The sequence below is a fragment of the Danio rerio genome, chromosome 9, assembly GCF_052040795.2.
Source record: "Danio rerio strain M-AB ecotype USA chromosome 9, GRCz13ab, whole genome shotgun sequence".
NCBI classification, from domain to species: domain Eukaryota; kingdom Metazoa; phylum Chordata; class Actinopteri; order Cypriniformes; family Danionidae; genus Danio; species Danio rerio.
This window is the reverse complement of record NC_141029.1, coordinates 51423481-51447500: the sequence shown is the minus strand read 5'-3', so window position 1 is coordinate 51447500 and position 24020 is coordinate 51423481. Positions and strand designations below refer to the sequence as shown.

The 24020-nt window shown below is 35.9% G+C and overlaps 1 protein-coding gene and 1 long non-coding RNA gene across 13 annotated transcripts in view; one reads left to right on the top strand and one right to left on the bottom strand.

Annotated features, from left to right (window-relative positions):
• The window catches only part of b3galt1b (beta-1,3-galactosyltransferase 1b), a 370673-nt gene that overhangs the window by 3055 nt on the left and 343598 nt on the right, over positions 1–24020 (top strand). The window lies entirely within an intron of this gene.
• Positions 14290–22540, bottom strand: LOC147842447 (uncharacterized). The gene is made up of 3 exons (XR_015500125.1): positions 21911–22540; positions 21482–21744; positions 14290–18840 (listed from the first exon to the last, which is right to left on the bottom strand). It is a non-coding gene; the product is annotated as an uncharacterized LOC147842447 (long non-coding RNA).

Sequence of the window (24020 nt, the reverse complement as noted above, 5' to 3'; positions counted from 1 at the left end):
AGGAAACCCACATGAACACGGGGAGAACATGCAAACTCCACACAGAAACGCCAACTGACCCAGTCGAGGCTCGAACCAGCGACTTTCTTGCTGTGAAGCAATCATGCTACCCCCTGCGCCAAATTTGGCAATTAAAAAGTGAAAATCCTGTCATTTTCTGACCATTTTAGTAGTTTTGATCGAGACTGAGGTTGATCAACAAATTTATGCAAAAACATGTGAAAAATATTAATCTGGTGCAATTTTTACTGCAGTTTAATTCAGTGGATGTTTTATTACAAGTAGCACATTTGCACAGAGTTGAAGTTTTTTATTTATTATTTTTTTTATTAAAGCATTTTCCTAAAATGTATGTCAAAATAATATTCCAAAAATCATTCAAATACAGATAAAACTATGTCCAAATTAAGACTCAAAATCACCACAGAGTGGTTGAAAACATCCCCACCAGCACATAAGGGTGAAGATGAAAAACCTTGATATTAATAGAGCACATTTGTGTGTTAACAACTAAAGCTAATAGAATGTCTAAAACAACATCTTTTTAAAAGATATTTTTTATTTAGGAAAATGATACTTTAATCTCTACTCTATATTCAACAAATCCGTCTATACACTTTTATTATAAATCATTATTTTGTGACGTTTTTATGAATCAAAAGTAAAAATGACCGTACAATTTGGGCATAAATGCATTCCTCTTATTGTACTGTGTGGATTAGTGTTGCTTATTTACAAGTTGGAAGGTTTTATGATGCATGTTGTTGTTCATTTAATCTTTTAGTGTTGTATGTTGCTGATGGCGCTGTGTGAACAATACTGTGATTTGTCTTTGGATAACTTTAAATCAATAATGTGGCTATTCTATTTTGCAGCGTGTGTTATTTTATAATAATAAAGCTTAATATCAGCTTCGTTAGTGTATATAAGCAGTATTATGGTTTGGACCATGTACAAATAAATTATTGTGGTTTCTAGTGCATGCTCTCATATTCGTAAAGTTTGTTTATTAGATTGATTTGTTTTTGAAAGAAAAAAAGTCATTCACAACAATGCTAATTGCATTTAATTGCTCTCCTAATTACTCAAAATGTTTAATTGTACTTTCACAATGTCTGAAAATAAATCATCTTTAGACTGCCAAAACATTGTTTATTACTGCTATGTCAACTTTGACGTATAAAGACAGCGTGTCAGTGAATTTTAAGAAAAGAATTTCTTTTTTTTTTTGTCTCCCCAATGATATGTCCTCTTTCTCAAACAATTTTTATCGCCTGCTTTCAAAGTTCATTGATATTCGAGTCATCTGCCCGTGTTTTACTTTCTGTGAAGACATAAAAAGACTATTTTCTTTGTGCAAGTGTCAGTTTTAGATGTCTTTTGAAGCATACGTTGCATTTGTAAATGCAGAATTGGCCAGATCTTTCATTTTGACTTATTCATTGTTGTTATAATGCGTAATTTAATGCAACCACATTATAGATAATTAATTCAAGGATGAGTTTTCTGTTAATATAGAATAAAAACACCATGCTTTGGTTGCAGATTTTTCATAAAGTGTTCATTTTTCATAGGAAAAATGCTTCATTTAAAACTGCATCTCGGTTTAAGGTGAATAGTCCTCGAAAGTGACATTTTAATACAAATAAGTGGTTTAACATGGCATAAGCTCTCTTTGATGCATTCTAAACATCTGGCAGAACATAAAATGGGTCATTACAATGAAATGGGTGCTTTTTCCAATTAGATTAGGAGGTTTTTAACACAGCATGAAATGGAAAATCATCTTTATTGTGACTTATATCTGTGTGAAACGGCTTCTAGAACCAGAATATCTTGTGCAGGGCGGGACTTGGTTTGTGTCCAGTAGGAATTGATTGGCTTATTGTGCTTTAATTACTGTGATCTCATGTGAGTGACAGCTTGCTGGAGGGATTGTTATTGGCCAGCACTAGCATCAGTGCACACAAAATCAGAAAGAGACATTGATCTGAAGGAAAAGATATTGCTCTTTTTGTAATTTATGAAACATTTTGAAATGATTTATTGAAGGCACCCAGTATAATACAATTCAATGATAGTTTATGTAAATTAAAAAAAGTGTCATGCATATTTAGGACAAGAGTAATTCGGTGGAATATATCACTTTATTTAGGGATCACAGTTCAGGCCTAAAATACTATTTAGATGCCATTTTAAATCTTTATACTTTGCACATGTAAATAAAAACGCTAGCTTTTATTTTAATCATTTAAAACAGTGGTCCCCAACCTTTTTCTAACTGCAGACCAGTCAACCCTTGACAATTTTACTACGGACCAGGGGGTTGAAATAATAATAATAATAATAATAATAATAATAATAATAATAATAATAATAATAATAATAATAATAAACGTGAATCCACTGTGTACTCATATGGAACTTTATTAACGCATTGCTCCAACATTACAAGGCTATTATAACATTAGGAAGTAATAACTTTATTAACACATTGCTCTAACAATATAACATATTATAACATCAAAAACTGTCCGCAACGTTAAATCAATGGGAGCCCTGAGCTTGTTTCTTTGCAACGAGATGGTCCCATCTGGGGGTATTGGCAGACAAAGACACCCGAAGTGTGTTGCTTATGTCCAGTCTACTCCTTTGCCTTGTTTTGGTGGCTGTCACTGCAGAAAACCCCGCTTCACACAGATAGGATGTTGGAAATGGCAACAGAGTTTCAGCACTGTGTTAGCGATCTCTGGGTATTCTGCCATGACTTTAATCCAGAACACCTGTAGATGAAGTAGTATGTCCCCCTTTATTATTGTCCCAGACTTGGATAATAAATAAAACAGAAATAGCCAATTAATTCTTGTGCGGCTCGGTACTGATTGATCCACGGACTGGTAGCGGTCCGCAGCACGGGGGTTGGGAACCACTGATTTAAAATATCATCTAGTTTATTATGAAACAATTCTGTTGTATGTTTTACTGGTGTATAAATAAGTATAGAATAGAATAAGTATGTTGTTTGCATTTTCACGAACATAAAAGTTATTCTAATTGATGATGTAACATTATTTAGACATTATTTTTTTTTTTGTTTTTGACCATAATGCATTTTTTAATGTTTGTAAGGACATAAATTAGCTAAGAATAAATGACAGTTTTAGTTTTAGACGTCTTCATCAAGGTCATTCACTGGTGCTTGAGAATTTAATGGAAATATTTAATTAATTCCTTTTGAAATCTAAACGGTTTATTGAAAATAACCATAGTAACAGAGTTGATGGTTTGTCTTTCGCTGAAAAAATAAAGCGTAAGATGCTCCAAGAGGCTATAATTGATTCTGTTTAGTTTGATGTTGCATGTCTTTGTTCAAGGTCAAAAAACTAGAGCTTCATCAAAGGGAATTTACTGCTGATATTTCTTCTAAAAAATAAAACTCTTTTCAAGCATCATTTGTTGATAACCATGGTAACAGAACTGGTGAAACATTAAACATACAACATTGTCCTGTACTGTCAAATATAAAGTATAAATGAAGCACCAAGAGACTTCAAGTTGCCCTTGTGTTAACTTTTTGTAATTATAGCAGGGTTATTTTCTACAAGTGTAAATAACTTAAAATGGCTAACACAACCTAAACAGAACTTCAAATGTGACAACTGAACTAAACTTTTAATTTACCAGAACTTCATTTATGTTAAACTGCTTTGACACAATATACATTGTAAAAAAATGCAGAAATAAGGTTGAATACAGAAAACAGAAGGTTGAATTGAATACAGGTAAATGAAGATGAAATGACAGCTTAGATGTAAAAATTTGCTTATACAGCAAGAAGTTTAGCAGGTTGCAACGTCATGATAAAAGAAATATAGAAAACTGACATTTTATGCATGCATTAGGAATGTCTCTTATTACACTTATTATTATTTTTTTTTGCAGTTGAGTACATTATAAGAAATATATTCAAATATATATCAAAATGTATTCAGGGCTTGAAATTGCGACGTTTTAGTCTCATATGCTCCCGAAATTTTATGTAATCAACCTTAAAATATATTTGGGAGCATTTGAAGAGTTCCGATGCAAAGACCTCTAAGTGCTATCTAAAATTGTCTTCTAAAATTAGCATTTTTATCAGGCTACCGTGTCTTGATTCAGTAATTTCACTTTTATGGCAAATAATAGGTTACTTTTATCACTTTTAATATGAAATAACTGAACATAAACATAAGAGGCTGAGATAAATGCTCATTGTAGGAGAAAATTCTAGATGGCACTTGTGTGACCTGTTTTCACTGGAAAATGTTCACCGTATGCGCAGATTTTTTGTAATTTGAAATGTATTTATTTAACAGGGACATTGCTTATTAATCAACAGTAAAACCATAAATGAGCTAGAATTAGCCACAAGGGCTATGTTTCATCTATTGCCCCTGCCAGATTGTAAAAATGTGTTTTTTTTTTATTTTAGGTTACCTTATTACACATACAATCACAGTAAACTTACATACAACAAAAGGATAAAACATATAAGAATTTCATTAAAAGCTAGAGAAAAGAATTTCACATGATTACCAATTTGATTTGCTTTTAGCCATGTCTTCAACTTGTATTTAAATGTTGAATAATTTGTAAAACCCCTTAAATCAATAGGAAGTGTTTCAGAAATGACTGGCTATGACTGAGAAGACTGACCGTGCAAAAGTTGTACGTCTCCTCTAGTAATAGACTGTATTGCTCGACCATTGTTATTCTTGTGTGTCACAAACTCACAAATTTAAGACATTCATGTAGAATGCATCTTTGCACCTGAAATGCGAAAAGCAGCGCTCAGAAATAGTTTAAAACAGTTGTCACATCAACTTGCTGCTGTAAACAAAGCCTGCAATGCTTCTCCCGCCTTTAAGGTCTTCTTATTGGCCCACTGCTCTAGAACTGAACACAAATGGATTAATATCAGCGGTCAATCACTCAGTTAATGCCTTCTGGAGCTCGTGTGCTTCCTTGCAATAGTCTGTTTCGTGCAGAAATAGCACGTGTGGCCTTAAACCATATCAGTATGAAAGATATTGGATAATGCAATAAATTTGTTAATTTAAAACTTGTTGTAACCGTGCTCTTAATTGGTAAGTGCGACTAAATTTTGGGTAAACCTTTTTTTTTTTTACCCAAACAGGTCAACATTTGTACCTTAAAGGTACATATTAATACCTGAAAACAAATGTTTACCTCAAAATACCTTAAAGGAACAAACATTTAGCCTAAATGTACAAAACTGTATCTTTAATGTGAATGTTACCACACCCCAATGACTTTTGAGAGTGTGGGATGCTCATACTGTGCATAATGCACATGTTGGTTTCAGTAGAATCACCTGTTTCTGTTCTCATCCACGCTGACAGTAATGGCTTTGCTTTTGTTCCCTTTACTGTGGTTCTCGAGTTGCTGTAGGAAAAAGCAAAATAGCTGTTTGATGAGGATCGTTCTTTCCAGGCGTTTGTCTTCAGGGCGAATCAAAGGCAGTAAGTCACTTGTCTTGTTGTAAGGAATGGGCGCCAGCTCGTGCTTTCTCTGGGGTTTATTTGAAATCCAATATGAATTGTGCTGACGCTTTGAATTTGCTTTTGTGACCTTGGCTGCGTTTTCTTGGCAAAGACAGCGTGGTATTGTTTAAAATGTGTTCTGCAAGTCGTCTCCCTGAGGGGAAAAGTCTGCATCAGAAGCTTCTCTTTACATCCCAGGTGTTTTTATGTTTCTGTCGCTGATGCTGAAATGCTCTCTGTGGTCTTCAGTATTCCCTGGAGGTCTGATTTTTTATTTATTTATTTATTTTTTCTCTGAGGGTAATAAATGCAGTTTTATGCCTGACTTGTGGCCTCAATGCAATCATTGCTAAGTGAATTCTTTTGGAAAAATATATAAGGCTTTTCGAATACACGAGCTCTAAGTGTACAATCCCTCTGAGCGTATTTATATCTGCTTTGCTCATGTTTTAATTGCTGTTTAGAGTCCGGGCGCTTGACATTGACGTATTGATCAGGTCTTAGAAAAGCCTCAATAACAGGCAGATCTAATTGATTAGCCGGCATTGACATGCAGGGGCATTATGCCTCAGCACGAGCACGGACTGCGAATATTGACGTGTGAAATTAATTCCAAGCATGAGCGAGAAATGACTTTCACTTATTTGGGCTTGTTGTGCCACTGTTCTAATCTAAACAGCTCAAGCCATTTCCCGTTTTTCGCTCTTCCTCTGAACACACATTCCAGCGCAAAAGGTATTTGGGAATATCGTGGTCTCTTTGAGCAAATTAGTCTCCTCAGCCAAAACGCATTGGCAGCTTTTGCTCTTGTTATCAAGCTTTTGGTTTTGAACCTTCTCCCGTGTGTTAAATCAGCTCATTATACTGCTATATCTCCAGTCTTCTTTAATTTGTTCTGTTAGACAGGCCAGGAAAGCCGTCTCCATTTAAAGGTGTTCTCCGGGGAAAACTTCGGCAGCAGACAGAGAGGGTGTTAAGCGGAGGGCAGCCGATAATGATCATCTCCCCGACTACTGAAAGTTGCTTCTAATGATCTGCAAATAAAGCAGAGGTCGCCACTATTGTGTTTGCTCATCTGAGGGATGCTCTTGACGGCACTTCTGGGAAAGGCAACATGTAGCACTCACGTAATCTTCTAATTATCAATTAGCAATCTCATAATAGTCTTACCCGTGTCAGATGTGTACAACAGAGATCATATTGTTGTAAACATCCGATTCTGAAGGAGCGAGTGTTTCTTCTCTGCGCCACTTTGCGGCTTTTTCAAAAGCATGTCGAGTGATTTATCAACCTGCCACTGCGATTATATTATACCTGCATTATTTGTATACATTGAAAATTTCCTCGAATATAAAAATGTCCCTTTTTATTGTATCATAGACCGTCAGTTATTTGAGAGATGGTTATTTTAGGGTGATGTTTAGGGTGATGTTAAAAAAGGCAGGCCTTTTTTACACAGATCTACCAACTACCTGTGGCATTATTTCAATGACAAATGTATGATCGCAGTATTACTAGTCAAGATCGCATTTATGTAATAGCCTACAAGCATGCAAATCTCTTTGCTTGCGTGCCGATTTCCTCTGCTCGTGCACAAAACGTCTTGCACGCCCCTTCTTGTGCGCTCTCAAATAAACACTGCTGAAGTGCAATTTAGTGCGTTTATGTAACAGGTATGTCTCCAACATTTAGGAATATTTGCTAGCAATATTTATGAATGTCTCCAATAGACCTACAGAGTAGTATTAATTCGTCCTGAAGTAAAGTGAAAAGACTATACATAGTGTTTGTTGGCCTCACGCATCACACATCACGCACATGTCAGTCAGTTAGTTAGTCAGCACGTAACCTTAAAGGGTTAAACAAATAACGCACAGCACTAAAACTGTTACAGAAAAGTTTGTGCTGTTAATCCATTTACCTTTGAACGCATTTTGGTGGGATTTATAATCCGCTATTAAAAAAAGTTTGGATGGTTATTTGTTCGTTTATGTCACCGTTTCTGCCGGAGACCTGTTGTTTTACATTACCATGTTACTTGCACATGAAAATGGCGTTTTTGTAGTAAAAAGCAAGAGGATGTCGTCGCTTACAGTATTACACGTAAAAATGAGACCACAAACTGAATAAAAAATCAAAGTTATAGCTACTAAAATCTAAAAGCAGTCGATTGTTTTGACGTTCTGCATATGCTATCTGTCAGCCACTATTATTAGCCAGTAACTCTTTGGTTTGAATGGAGAATTTAGCCAATGGGTGCATGACCTTTCTAAATATGGTGATGTTCATCTATTTGACACTGTTTTACTGCTCCTTGTGCACTCTCTGACTGTAGTTTCTATGTGAAATGAACACTATGGGGCAGCATGGTAGACAACTTTTAGTTTATTTTTAACACTAATGGTATTTACAGGGACATGTTGTCGAAGAATAAAGGATTACACTAAATAATTACTACAAAGAGGTTAACAATGTCTATGTTTGCAATTGAATGCATTTGCCTCACCTATCTATCCACATATGGACTGTCTTTCTAGCATGGTCAGTTTGCTCTGAAGCTCACCTTGTACAGTGTTGTACTTGTCCTTCAGAGCACTCAGGTTCGAGTCCAGTGAATCAAGCTTTCCCAAAAGAGATACAAGCAATGTAAAATAAAGGTAAAAATATGGTTAGTGGATTTTTTTTCTTAAAGCTACTTTTTAAAACGTTGTTTAGTTTAGGGAAGGTTTTAGGTCAGTGATTCATTAGGTCATCTGAACGACAAGCTTTGCCTTTTCCTGGATGTGTATAAGGAGGATGTGTGTTGGAAGTGTACAGAATATACTCTAAGTCACAATGTTGGCGATGCAGTGGCGCAGTAGGTAGTGCTGTCGCCTCACAGCAAGAAGGTCACTGGTTCGAACCTCGGCTGGGTTAGTTGGCATTTATGCTTGGAGTTTGCATGTTCTCCCTGTGTTGGCTCCGGTTTCCCCCACAGTCCAAAGACATGTGGCACAGGTGAAGTGGGTAGGCTAAATTGTAGTGTATGAGTGTAAATGAGTGTGTATGGTTGTTTCCCAGAGATGGGTTGCGGCTGAAAGGGCATCCGCTGTGTAAAAACGAGCTGGATAAGCTGGCGGTTCATTCCGCTGTGGCGACCCTGAATTGATAAAGGGACTAAGCTGAAAAGAAAATGAATGAATAACATAATGTCCATGTATTTCCATTTCCACCCTTATTTCAAGGCTGAATCAATTGCATGTAAATTCGAACTTCTATTAGAGACTAAATCACATATGTGAAGTGACATCATATCTGCTCAAATATCATTTAAATTACTATTGCCAAATTGTCAGTATACTGTCATTTCTACGTAGATTGCAATACCATCTTGTGCCACTAGTAGCTTAGAACTGGCAGTCATATGTGACTGAACGGAGTTGGATGTAAAGTCTTCTCTAGCTCTCAAAGCCAAATGAGATACATCTGTTCAGGCGTGTCTGCTGTAAATGCATCCAAGCAGTTCGACCCCTCTGAACTGAGTCACACCAGCAAAACTCTACCTGAATGCACGAGAGGCTTTTTACAATGCCATGCGGCCACACACACACACACACACACACACACTCACAGCAGCATAATGCAGTTTTCGCTTTCACATCACCCTTCTCTCGGCTCTCACTAAGTGAAGCTCTTATCCAAGGCAAAGGATTACATTTTTGCCCATTTATGTAAATGGATATCTACTGAAGCAGTTCAGATTAAACGCCTTGTTTGCTGCAGGGAACGTCAATAATATTTCACAGTCGGGATTTGAACCACTAACCCCTCTGTGCTCTTTTTCCTGCAGAGCATCACCTAACAAAAGTATTGGATAGGCCTGTATCACGCACTCCGGTCGAAGTAATGTCACAGCCACTCAAAGCAAATGTTCTGGGGATTTGGAAAGATTTTACATGCTTTCGATGCTCTCTGAGCAAGAAGAAATTCAGGTTCTGTTTTCACTTCAGAGCTCGCAAGCATAGTTTACTGATTTCTAGTATGACCAAGTGATATTGCTACATTTTTTTAAAACTGGCTTTATGGAAAATAATTATTTATCATTCATTCTTCATTCTTTCATTTGTTCATTCATAACCACTCTCTGGATCTAGTGTGGTAATGAATACCTATATGGCAATGTTGATATATTTGGTCTTGGCAGCATAGATCTGGGGACCTCGCTTAAATGATCTAAAATGATTTGGCAGATCTTGAATCTTTTAATCTAGATAACTGATCTCTGGCTCTGATCTCTAAAATGTCTGGATGAACTGATCTGAGATCGCTGCGTGTGTTGTGAAGGACAGATCTATTAATCCTCGAAATCATGATCAGCAATGCAATGATTGGCTGACGGCACAGCTGCTTAATGACATCATCTGATTAATATTCAATTATCCTTGTGAGCAAAATTACATAACATTTGTAGTAAACAGTTTGTAAAATATAATACACTATAAATGTCCACATTTGTTTTAGCTGCAGGCTGTACAAGATACAAAAGTATTTAGCTATTTATTTAGTTTGACATTTTAGAGTGAATTTTCTTTATGATAGTAGCCTAGGCCTATTTAAGTTTCTTAATCAGTGAATTTAAATTAATTTCGCATCAAAAAAGCATTTTGATATTGGTAAAGGCGTCTGCAACTTCTGCAAAGCCTCAAGTAACCAACATATTAGCTGTCAAAACATGCGCATGACTGCATAAATTATTATTCCTTAAAACAAACAAACAAAAACAGTTGAATATTGTGCACGCTGTCTATTATCATAAATAATTGTAATGCTGGGTCAGTACCTTAAAATAGTATGCGTTTGTATCTAAAAAGTCCATATTGATAAATGTTCTCTTTGTTCCTCTTAGAGAAAACCAGCCCGATTTTGTACTTTTAGTTCGGAGTGCAGATTGCATAAGTTTTATTTATATATATTTTTAAAAACTTATATGTATGTAAACCTAAATATTATCAGTTATTTAATATTAAATTTCACTAATTATTATAAATTATATTATATAAGCAATTTTTTTTTTAACTATTTGACTTTTTTCCCAAGTGTATATAACTACTACTGTAAGAAAATATCAGAATCAGGTACATGCTTTCAGTATTACCTTTGCTTAAAATGAGCTCATCTAATTCTATCGACAGGAAATAAACCTGCTCCCCAGCAGATTAGAGCTACCAGACCTGTTGCTATGACAACAACTCTCGGATCAGTTTTAAAAAACGAAACTATCCTAGATCGTGCAAAAATCGTTGACAACCAAATTTCTTGCATCGAGACATTTAGTAATTTTAGCACATTTCCTCCCAAACTGCACTGATTTAAATCAATTTAAAATGACGGTGTTTGGTCCCACTTTATATTAAGTAGCCTTAACTAATATGTACTTGCATATGAATTAATAGTTTGTTACAATGTACTTATTGTGTAAATACATGTATTTACTGTGTACTCATGCTTGATTAAATGCATGTATGCAATTACATCTGTAGTTAGCTTTTGTAATTACATTTGTAAATACACTGTTGACCATCCCTTAAACCTTAACCTACCCTTAACCCTACCCATGCCATCAAACCTATCCATAACCCAGCCCCTATCCCAACTCAAAAGCACCACAAGTGTTCTCAAATACATTGTATTTATTTTTTTGATGTAAGTACATAGTAGTTAAGGACACTTAACATAAAGTGGGACCCAGTGTTTTAACAATATTACAAAAATTATCTGATGATAATCTATTCATCTACACTCTAAAAAATGTGATTTTCAAATATGGACAAACCTAATAGAAGGATAATTGTTTGATTACATTTATTTTATAAGTTTTAAGTAACAGTTTGACCCCAAATACAAAAACAACATAAATAATTTATTATTATTTTTATAAATCAAAACTATCTATTTTGTTTTCTCTATGCAAATATACTCGGTTGTCTTTCTCTTTTGGCTTTAAGGTGAAATAAGACCTAGTGTGTGATTCACTTTGAAAACAGGTGATTTACTGTGACTGAAAGAAGAAAAAGAAATAGAATTCCCACTCACGGTTAAGCTGTCTGACATATCGCAGCATCTCAAATCATGTCAGATGAAAAGATTCTTTCCTACAACCAAAAATCTTTTCCTCCCACTTTTCAACATCACTCATTTCAACTTTGACTCGAAGTACATTTCAGAAAGCAAATCCAGTTTTGTTGCCATCTGTCCGAGTAGTCCTTGACTAATGTAGCTTTTCATCCTTTATGAATTGAAAATCATTGTATTATAGTATACAGTAATTCAGTAATGATAATCTCTTGAAAAAATTTAGCAAAAAGTGACTTACAGTGTCGATTTTTTTTTTTTCTGTTTCTTTTAGTTTAAGGTGAAATATTATGTATCTAGTCATGTTTTGCAGGTGGCTTCAAAAAGTGAATTTCTAAAAGCACATTTCAGAAAGCAAATCCAGTTTTGTTGCCATCTGTCTGAGTATTCCCTGACTAATGTAGCTTTCCGCCATTCACAGATCTTGCTACCTTGTTCAGATTTGATCTATCAGATTGCCTCCATCTAGTTGTTTTCGATTTACGGTTTATTTCTTTTAGATTTAGGGTGAAATATGATCTAGTTATTTATTTATTTTTGGTGAGGGGTCTGGATGCAGACTGCACTTGCAAGCTGAGCTGCATGCAATGCTTTTTAATGTGCACACCTAAGTCTGCCCCTAACCCCATCCCTCACAGTGACATCACTAAATCCATTGAGTCCATTGTGTCTGACATTGTATATCTGGGATATGCAGTTTCGACTTGCAAATCAAAGTCTTCATCCAGATACTATTGTGTTTTTGTGTGATTCACGTTGAAAGCAGCTGGCGTTTCAGAAAAGCATTTCAGAAAGCGAATTGAGTTTTGTTGCCATCTGTCTGAATATTCCCAGACTAATGTAGCTTACCGTCCCTCAGAGATTGTTTAAATTCTGTTCAGATTTCATCCATCAGATTGCCTCTGTTGTTTTTAATAAAAATATGTCAAAAATGCCGTTTCTCCTTGTAGATTTCCTGTTTCTTTCATTTATATTCAGGGAGAAATATGATCTAGTCATGTTTTTGTGTGATTCACATTGATAGCAGGTTTTAGAATTTCAGCAAGCACATTTCAGAAAATGAATCCAGTTTTGTTGCCATCTGTCTGAGTATTCCTAGACTAATGTAGCTTACAGTTCCTTGGAGATCTTGCTTAAATTCTGTTCAGATTTGTTTCATTAGATTGCCTCCATTGAACTGGTTTGAATAAAAGTCATTGTATTGCAAAAACCCCACCACATTTTTTTTTTTTTTTTAAACAAAAATAAAAATGTAATGATAAACTTAGGAAAATATTTCCCAAAAAATGAAAGCAGCCTACTTTATTACTTTTGGTTTTAAGATCAAATGATTCAGTCATGTTTGTGTGTGATTCACTTTAAAGGCAGCTTCAGAAAGTGAATCCAGTATTGTTGCAATCTGTCTGAATATTCCCAGACTAATGTAGCTTACAGTCTCTTACGAATTAAGTATTGGTTTACAGTCTACAGTATTACAATCATGATAATCTAATTATAATAAGCGCAAATTGATTTCATTAATTCACATTGATTTCTTGTTTCTTTTAGTTTTAAGGTGAAGTAGTATCCAGGGCTCAACAAAAAGGACTGCCTGATGGCCCGAGGCCAGTGTGAGAGACGCTCGGACAGTAATTGCGTGCAAATACAGTCTTAGAATCGAGAAACAGTTTGTTCTTGTAAGCCTTAAATGCTACCTTCTCTGTGATGTCGTAAACATTATATTGCTTTTTAGTTGCTCTTATCTGATTGGATGTTGTGAGCATGTTATTTTTGTTTGTAACTTGATAACCAGTACAGCGAAGGCACGGCAACATTGTAGCAACATCAAATTATGAGGCTAATAACTTGGAAGCAGACGTTTATGTGGATACAACACGTCGAAAAGAATGAAGCGGGGTTTTGCACAGTTTGTCGTCAGTTTGGCAAAGCAGCCACCTTTTGTTAAATAATTGTGAACTGCAATAAAATACCTGCACGTTTTCCATACTGCTCTTTTTGTTTTCATAACTCTTCGAGTTTATTAATATATTAAAATACATTAAACACAATAAATTGTAAATTCACAGACGTTGTTTTTGATGCAGTATTTGAAATATGTGGCTTAGAAATAGCCATTAACTTTTTTTTTGTTTTGTTTTTTGGTGGGACCAGTGAAAATTTTGGCAGGGCAAGTAAAAATCTGAACCACTGGCCCGACCAGGCCAGTCAAAAAAATCCTAAGCGTTGAAACCTGGTATCTAGTTGTTATATGTTGTGTGATTCACTTTGAAAGCAGGTGGTTTCAAAGTGAATTTCTTAAAGCACATTTCAGATACCTAGACTAGCTTACTGGGATGGAGCAGAATTGCTTAGTTATTATGTAAGTAATGCCACAGAAAAAATTACCTTCGCTGTCTTTTTCTTTTTCTCCTAAATTTTGTTCAGATTTGTTTAATTACAGTAGATTGCCTCTATTCACTTTGAAAGCAGCCGGTTTTAGAAAGCGAGTTTCAGAAATTGAATCCAGTTTTGTTGCCAACTGTCTGAGTTTTCCCAGACTAATTTAGCTTTCCTTCCCTCTTAGATCTTGCTTAAATTGTGTTCAGATTTGATCCATCAGATTGCCTCCATCTAGTTGTTTTTAATACAATTCATTGTATTACAGTCTACAGTATTACATTAATAAAAATTTTATCAATCTTTGAAAAGATTTACAAAAATGCACATAAATGCTTGGTTTTCATGTAGATTTCTTGTTTGCTTCTTGTTTCAAGGTGAAATAGCTTTTGCGTATGATTCACTTGAAATCAGCTGGTTTTAGAAAGTGAGTTTCAGAAATTGAATCCAGTTTTGTTACCATCTGTCTGAGCATTCCCAGACTAATGTAGCTTCCCATTTTGTAATATTTTTAAATCATCTTATTACAGTCTACAGTATTACAATTATAAAAATCTAATGATAATAAGCACAAAATGACTTATTCGTCATGTTGATTTCTTGTTTATTATGGTTTTAAGGTGAAATAATATCTGGTCATATTTTGTGTGATTCACCTAGAAAGCTGATGGAAGCACATTTCAGAAACAAATCCAGTTTCGTTGCCCTCTCGCTGAGTATTCCCAGACTAATGTTGCTTACTGGCATGGTAAATTCTTAAATTCTATTCACGTTTTGATTGCCTCTATTTACTTGTTCACAATACAAAATCAGATATCATAGTCTACAATATTATAAAAATGAAATTTTAATGAATCCTTTGAAAATTTTTGCAAAAATTGCAAAAGCAGGAATTAACAAAATGCTTAGTTCGCAATGTTACAGAAAAAAAGCAACAACTTTGTCTTATTTTTAGCCTGCATACTACTTTCTGTCTTTTACTTTAAAAATGAAATATGATCTACAGTCAATTTTTTTGTGGTTTTACTTTGAAAGCAGCCGGTTTTGCAGTTTTCATTTTTTTTTCTCGTCAGATTAATGTAGCTTACCATCGTTCAGAAATCTTGCTTGAATTCTGTTCAGATTTGATCGATCAGATAACCTCCTTCTAGTTGGTTTGAATCAAAACCATTGTATTACAGTCTACAGCAGGCATGCTCAATCCTGTTCCTGGAGATCTACCTTCCTGCAGATTTCAGTTGCTACCCTGATTAAACACACCTGAACCAATTAATAAGGACCTGAACACCACTTGATAATTATAGGCAGGTGTGTTTGATATGGGTAGCAACTGAAATCTGCAGGAAGGTAGATCTCCAGGAACAGGGTTGAGCACCCCTGGTCTACATTATTTCAATAATGAAAATTTAATGATAATCCTTTACAACAGTATTCCCCAAAAATGCAAAAGCAGAAATAAACAAAATGCTTAGTTGTCATGTAGGTGATATCATATAAAAAATAAGAAAAATATCATTATTGTCTTTCCTTTTTTTTTTCTATATATAATTTAGCCTACTACCTATTACCAGCCTGATCTCACGAGAAAACGTAAGTATTTTACGTTTTGCCAGTTTAGTGGCTAATTCGTACAAATTCAAATGAGTTCAGTCGTACGAAATTGTACGATTTTTAAAAAGGAGGCTCCTCCACCCCTAAACCCAATATCATTGGGGGATGAGCAAATCATACTAAATTGTACGAATTAGATCATACGAATTTATAGGAATTAGCCACTAAATCAAAAAGTTACGAATTGCCATGAGATTGTGTTGGTATTATAATGAAAGTTTAATGATAATCCTATGCAAATAAATGTCAAGAATGGACATAAATGCTTGTCATGTAGAAGATATCACAGAATTATTTTTATCGTCTTTGTTTTTCCTAAATGTAATTTAACCTCCATTCTTGTTTCTTTTGTTGCCATCTGTATCAGTGTTGCCAGACTTACGATAATTATCGTATTTGTACGATGTACGATCAATAATGAAAAAAATCCTATAATGTACGATAATTTCTGAATTTTATGGCTTAAAAAGCAACTTCATTGTAATCTTCGGGCTTCTTATTGATCTAGCTGCATCTTTTCTTTACTGTCTGTGAGGAGTAGGTGGAGTTAGGCACGTTTTCTATCTCATCTTACGTTGCCTCTTCTCAGCCAATCAACGTGGAGAATGGCTCTCTCTCACGAGTTAACGCTCTTGCTGCGCGTGCCCATGGTTTGGTCAGTAGTTTTCAGTTTGAGGTCGATCTTTTAAGCAATAATGTTAAAACAATTCGTGCTGTAAAGGAAGGTGAGAAGGATGGGAGTTTTCCCTTGATGTTCTCTTTTTTCCCTATTCAAATGCGTCTTGTGAACGTGTTTTTTTCCAAAGTTAGTCTCATCTAAACAAAGCATGCACACCTCAGAGTGTACACTGGTTTTAAGCCAACCAGCACTATTTTGCAGTCCATTACGGCATCCAATTTGTACGGAAAAATAAATCCCTCAACATCTGGCAACATGCAACATTCAATGACAGCAACTCAGAGGTGGAGTTTGAACCTTCCCACTAAGGTACCTAGTTTTTTTTTTAACGTATTGTGGTCATTTGCATGTTGTGTCAAAACGCTATGTGTCTAGATAATAGCTGTATACTATCAGTTTGACTCGTGTACGATAATTTTTCTCCAAATACGATAATTTTGAGGTTCTGGTATGATACTTTGACATTTCCAATCTGGCAACACTGATCTGTATATTCCCAGACTAATGTAGCTTATCGTCCCTCAGAGATCTTGCTTAAATTCTTTTCAGATTTGATCCATCAGATTGCCTCCATCTATCGGAGTTGAATAAAAATCGTGGTATTACAATGTACAGTATTGCAATAATGACAATGTAATGCTAATCTGTTTATTTTTAATGTTTATTTTTATGGTCTTTATTTCTATATGTAATTTAACATACATTCTTGTTTCTTTCTTTTTAGTTTTAGGGAGAAGTATTCACTTTGAGAGCAGCTGCTTTTTGAAAGCGAGTTTCCAGATAGCGAATTTTGTTGCCATCTGTCTGAGTATTCCCAGACTAATGTAGCTTACCGTCCCTCGGAGATCTTGCTTAAATTCTGTTCAGATTTGTTCCATCAGATTGCCTCCGTCTAGTTGTTTTTCCTCCCGCTGCTAACAGTTCAGTCTGAGTGCGATCGCTCTCCGCCGCTTTATTTCCTGCTGCTACAGGAACTGACAGCATCTGGCCACATCAGCATCCCACGTGGAGAATACCGCCGGATTCTTCTCTCCCCAGAACGCAGACCTTCTGAACGGAAGCTTCTTTGAGGGCTCGCCGGTGTAGGCGTGCTGTTAAATGTGTGGAGTGTGCAGATCTCCGTGTGCCGCCAGAGGAATTTATTTATCCACGGGAGCGGGTCAACGTCACCAGTCGCGCTGATCAAACGCATGGGTGATCTTGCAGGTGGGTGCAGCGGAAAAAGCTTTCTCTCCTTTTGTCCCGCAATTTCTCACGGGGGAACGGTGTCACTTTGTTAGCCTGCGATGGATGACAGATGTGCCTCAGCTAAAAATACAGAAAATGAAACGATGACAAGAGGCAGGCGGAGATGAGAGATAAAGGACAAAAGAGACACAGTTGTCCTAATCCAGTTAGGATTTTTTTTGTATGGAGGAAAAATAAAAGCGATTTATCACACCGTCTTTTGCCTGCTGGTGCGGCTGTGATAATCTCCAGGTTGCGATTCTGATTTGATGTTATCGGATAAAAACTGGCTGTGATATCTCTAATCTCATGTTCCCCAGTGAGGCGGTTGTCTGATTCTGAGCAGCGAAGATGGGATTTTGCAAAGTATGATGGTGTAGTCTGAGACCACTAGTGAAAATGCTTAGAATAACAGGGTTAGGATTAGTTATGGAGCAAAAGCTGATGGTCATGTTCTCCGTCATGATCTTGGGATTGTGTGGAACACATAAGATTTGATTGTGCAAAGGCGTAGTGAAATGACTGTGGCTTTTTTTGCATATGTAATTGGTTTATTTGGAAGTTTAAATGGATAAGAAATCACAGAATTTCAGTGTAGTCCTAAACTTTTGTACTTCGTTCTAAAGAGCTGTTCATACTTAAATTAGTTACTTTGCTTAACTTGATCGGACTTTATTTTTACTTAAAACTACTTAAAATAGTACATTTTAAAACCTAAAAAGAAAAAAGTTAACTTAACACTAATGCAATTAAGCTGTTTTTCCACTTTTTGTTTGGAGTTTTCCTCTGCAGTTTAGTAATGCTTAAAGGGAGTGGGAATTATCACTATAGTCGTGTCACCTCTACTGCTGAGACTTACTGAAAAACATTTTCAAGAGTTCACACTTACATATTAGAGCTGCACGATTCTGGCTAAAATGAGAATCGCAATTTTTTTTGCTTAAAATAAAGATCACGATTTTCTCACGATTCTTAAGATGTAAAATAAAGGTATGGTGAAAACAAACATATGGCAAAACATCAATATTTATATTGTGTAGGTCAACTGGTTTCTATAAATAATTTTATTCTACTTATATTAATTCTGATGTTGAATTATTATGTTTGAGATATATGCAATCTGTCATATTAGACCATTTTATTCACTGGTAAAATCAGACGTTTGCCTTTATCAGATTATATTCAATTATATATAGGCTAGAGTAGTTATACTGATATTGTAAACATTTATTTTCATGCAAAACTGTGGATTCGCTATAAAAGAAAAAACATATCAAATGTTTGTCAGGGCTCGAAATTAACCTTTTTGCTTGGTAGCACCGGTGCTCCTAATTTTTAAAAATGTAGGCGCATCAACCAAAATGTAGTCGCACCCACCAATTATAAGCACCGTTACTACAAGTTTTATACAAACATATTTATTGTATTTAAAATCAACACTAATCAAACTAACAAGCAAAACATTTTTTTTATATATGTATATATGCAAGCATGAGGAAAATGTCTCAACGAAATCCCGTCATCACAAGAAAATAGAATTTTATAACATAACTGAGTGACCAAAACATACACGGAGTGCTCACTGGCCCTGCACGCACTGCTTGAATGAATCTGTTAACGTTATAGCTGTGCTGTTCTCACGGGTGCTGTCTGATATTGCACTGATGCTTTCGACATGAACTGTACCTTATTATATGCATACATGTTAATAGCAATACCGGTACGTGGTGTTACATTTGACATATAGCTGCCCCTTGCACGGCGGACAGCATCTGGCGATTATATGAAGGATTAAACAGAAGCTCTCGTGCTAGATGTGGCAAACAGTTACCTGAAAACTCCATCCCACAGACTTTTCATAGCGGACTTGAAGCCAATGGAAGTCTTCTACTCTTGGAAAAGTGTAGATGGTGGATTAACATTCAGCACATGATCACTAGTAAGCTGTGTCATTATTTGTAGCTTTAGATGCCATGGTTTCTATAACAAAATCTGTCATTCTCATCTTAAGCGCTTTACAATTTTTCGCGGTAGTAGCTCTGTCATCTGAAGCCAGAAGGCACTGACTGAGTGATTGACAGTTGATATTAACCAATCATTCGCGTTCAGTGCTAGAGCAGTGGTTGGCCAATAAGAAGAGTGCGAAGGTGGGGCAAGCATTACGGACGTGGATTTGTTTACTGCAGCAAGTTGACATGACAACTGTTTTAAACCATTTCTGAGTGCTGTGTTTCATGTTCTAAGTGCAGACAAACAGCTTAGAGATGCATTCTGCGTGAATGTCTCCTGAATCCGCGCATGTGGTGAACATTTTGCAGTAAAAACTGGTCGCACACAACAATTTTAAGCACTCGCAGAAATGCTCCCAAATATATTTTAAGGTAGCATAGATAAAATTTTGGGACCAAAAACATTTTTAGATGAATTATACCTTAAAAACACAGTATGTGACTCATTCAACATCATTTGGTGCTGTCCATGTGACTGAGCGACGTATGTGAAACGATGAAAAGACTTGTGCAGCCGCCTTTATTTCTCTCCTGAACTTGAAAATGATTGACTGAATCGTTGAAATGCTGGATTAAGATCGTCTAGGGCAGGGGTTCCCAAACTTTTCAGCCCGCGACTCCCAAAATAACAATGCCAGTGAGTCGCGACCCCCAATATCCTCTGAGGTGGTTATAAATACAGAAACCTTGCATGCAATGACACAGACACACCAATTAAATTTTTTTACGTGTGTCAGGGCTTTAAATGTGTCAGAAAGTATAACCTGATGTTATAAAATCAAAATGCATCTGACGCTATTGCTGCCTTTAATATAATGTAATTACCCCAGGGGTCGCAATCCAATAGAACTAGTAACTATAAGCTACTACGGTAACTATATAGTATATAGTAACTATAAACGACTATTTTTATTTTCAGTATAGTTATGGATGAAATATGTTAATTCTTATGGTTTAATAAAAATAAATAGATTTTTGGAAATCACCAGGCGACCCCCCCCCCCCCCTTTCATTGCCCCGCGACCCCCACTTTGAGAACCACAGGTCTAGGGGGTCGAATCGAGATTGCAATCTTTTTACGATTAATTGTGCAGCTCTATTAGATATGCTTAGCATTTATAGAAGGTTTGGCATGCCGTCTTGAGGGATAGCCCTGAACTCTGAGATATTTGAGCCCAGGGCTCCCATCCGGTCAATAAGCATATCAGGGTATCCGAGATCAGGGAGGTCTTGATAGCTCCCCCTTTAGAAAAGTGAGGAAAAGGATGAGATGGGGTGGAAGGGGGGGATTCTTCCAAAACGAAGATAGAGCAGTAAGGAGAAAATTATCCATTTATAGTAAGCTAGGATCACTCTGATTGGATTATTACTGATTACAGGTGAGTGGCCAGCGGTGCTCAATCATATCATGAGCTCCTCTCAAAATTAGTTTATGAAATTTTGCTTATTTCCCAGCTAGAACTGCTCCTCGCTACCAACAAGAGGAACATTTAGACCATTCAACAGTACTTACAACAATGCTGCGATTTTTAGGTGTCTTTTTCTTGACATGGTATAAAAAAAACTAAAAAACATTACTGGCATGAACCAACCAACCAACCAGTCACATGAGTGATGCTGATTCTCTCAGAATGTGAGAGAACTGTACATCACACTTTGGTAATGTGCACGTGTCGACGCACTAAGCACTACACCGCTGGCGCCAACTACTGTTGGTTAAAATGCAAAATTTTGTCATTGACAATATTATTAGACCTTTTTTTTTTCTACAGGTAATATTAAACATTTATCATTATCATATTCTCTCTTGCATTATATTCACCATTTGACAGGCTAGAGTAGTTATACTGACACTGTTAAACATGTATTCTCATGCACAACATTCTGTGTTCGCTATGAATGAAAAACATGTTTCTTGTCACAATCATAACTTTAAAACTTGATATGATTATTAAATGTGCGCTTTCGGTTTCATTTTCACTGCTGAGCGGGGTTCATACTTCCTGCGCGGCTCCCAAACAATCACTCTGTGCCTCAAACTGAATGTTATTTCCAACCTTTTTACCTGTTATTCAGGCCTATGCAGATTCTGTTAACTCAAGTAGACATCATTCACAGGTGCGAACCTGCTCCCTCTATGATAACAGCTCATGGTCAGCTCACGTCAGGTGTGATTTAGGATCGTCTAGGGCAGGGGTGTCCAAACTCGGTCATGGAGGGCCAGTGTCCTGCATATTTTAGTTCCAACCCCAATTGAACACAACCGAGCAAGCTAACCAAGCTCTTTCTAGGTATACTAGAAACTTCCAGGGAGGTGTGTTGAAGGAAGTTGGAGCTAAACTATGTAGGACGTACATCACACTTTGGTAATGTTAAGGTACAATGCATGGAACACACTGAAAAAAATGTCTGCAAAACTGATGCAAACAATTTACTTGTGTTGAATTCAAACAAACAAAAGAAAAAAATTAATAATGTTTAAACTAATTTGTTTGTTTAAATTCAGCCCAAATAAATTGTTTACAACCACTTAAAAAAAAGTGAATCCAAGGAATCATCTTTGAGTATTTCATCAGTGCATTGGAAAAGCCCCACCAAATCGAATCATGTCTTACCATGCAGTGAAAAAGGGACTTTTTTTTAACCACAAACTCAACCTTTTAAATGTTGGTGCAGTTTGAGCACTTAACTGATGTAGATTTATTTATGTAGTAGAGAGAATAGAGCTTTCACGCTCCACATGAATGACAATATAACCTTACATACTGTAGTGTAGTAGTGCATACATTAGATGTGTAGTGCATAACAACATAAAGTAGAACGCCTCAGTGTATAATGTGTCATTGACAACACAACTGCTGTCTTTATAAATGGATCATTAACTTAAATATGTTCAAAAATACATTTATTCAGAAAAAAAGTAGCAGTGTTAATCTTGTATATCTAAAACAAAAGTCAGCATTCATTTTTGTTTGTATAAAATCAATATCACTTTAGTGAACATGCTCATGTCCTGATTTTCAGTAAAGCAGCACTCTTGCTCTCACAATCTTACTGTAATATATCATGTCATATAATTATACAAAATGCAGGTATATTTTAGCTTCTCTAGCTTGAATTATAAGCCTCTTCCAGATATATAACCTTTCCGGAAAATTACCAGAAAATTTCCATAAAGGTTTGTTTGTGTGAACAGACCCTTTTTGAAAATACCGGTAATTTTTTTTCTGGAATGATTAGTTGTAACATTACCGGTAATTTGGCGTAATGCTGCTCTTTGTGAACACAGAAGTAAAATTGCCGAAAAGATTGTGTTCACGCTTAGTGCTGATGTGACACGTCTACTCCAGCCAATCAGAACATTCATATGCATTCACATCCACGCTGTTATAATAAAAGCCTTTGAATATTTTTCTAAACCCATTTAGTTCTTGGTTGTTAGTCTGATAAGGTTTCTATGTTTCTTAATGCCAACTGTGTAAAAAAAAATTCTAGAGAAAGTGCTTATAATAAGCCGCTGTTTGTTTACATTCAAGCTCTGCTTCAATTGCTGGACACATGTGCACGTGAAGCAGCCGGTGAGCGCCAGCACACACACTCATCTTGACATGTGAAAGTGGTCCTCCATATGTTTTCATCGAAGCTGTTCACAATAGATGAACAACTTCGATGCAGGAGTCTGGCTAAAATATGAATCACGATAATTATTAATATTTTTTTGCTTAAAATTAAAGATCACAATTTTCTCACGAGTCTGTAGATGTAAAATAAAGGTTAATATGAGTAGGCTATTATTATCGTTATTTCTCAAACATATGGTAAAACAACAAATAATATTGTGTAGGTCTACTTTTTTATTTATTTATAATTATTATTTTATAATAATTTTTTCAGGGTTTTCACCTTTAATGGATGGGACAGTTGAGATTTTTGACAGGAAAGCATGGGGAGCAGAGAGAGGGGAAGGATCAGCATAGGACCGCGAGGCGGGAATCGAACTCAGGTTGCCATGAGCACCAGAGTGCACGTGTCGATGCACTAAGCACTACACCGCTGGCGCCAACTACTGTTGGTTAAAATGCTAAATTTTGTCATTGACAATATTATTAGACCATTTTTTTTCTACAGGTAATATTAAACATTTATCATTATCATATTCTCTATTGCATTATATTCACCATTTGACAGGCTAGAGTTATACTGACACTGTTAAACATGTATTCTCATGCACAACATTCTGTGTTCGCTATGAATGAAAAACATGTTTCTTGTCGCAATCATAACTTTAAAACGTGATATGATTATTAAATGTGCGCTTTCGGTTTCATTTTCACTGCTAAGCGGGGTTCATACTTCCTGCGCGGCTCCCAAACAATCACTCTGTGCCTCAAACTGAATGTTATTTCCAACCTTTTTACCTGTTATTCAGGCCTATGCAGATTCTGTTAACTCAAGTAGACA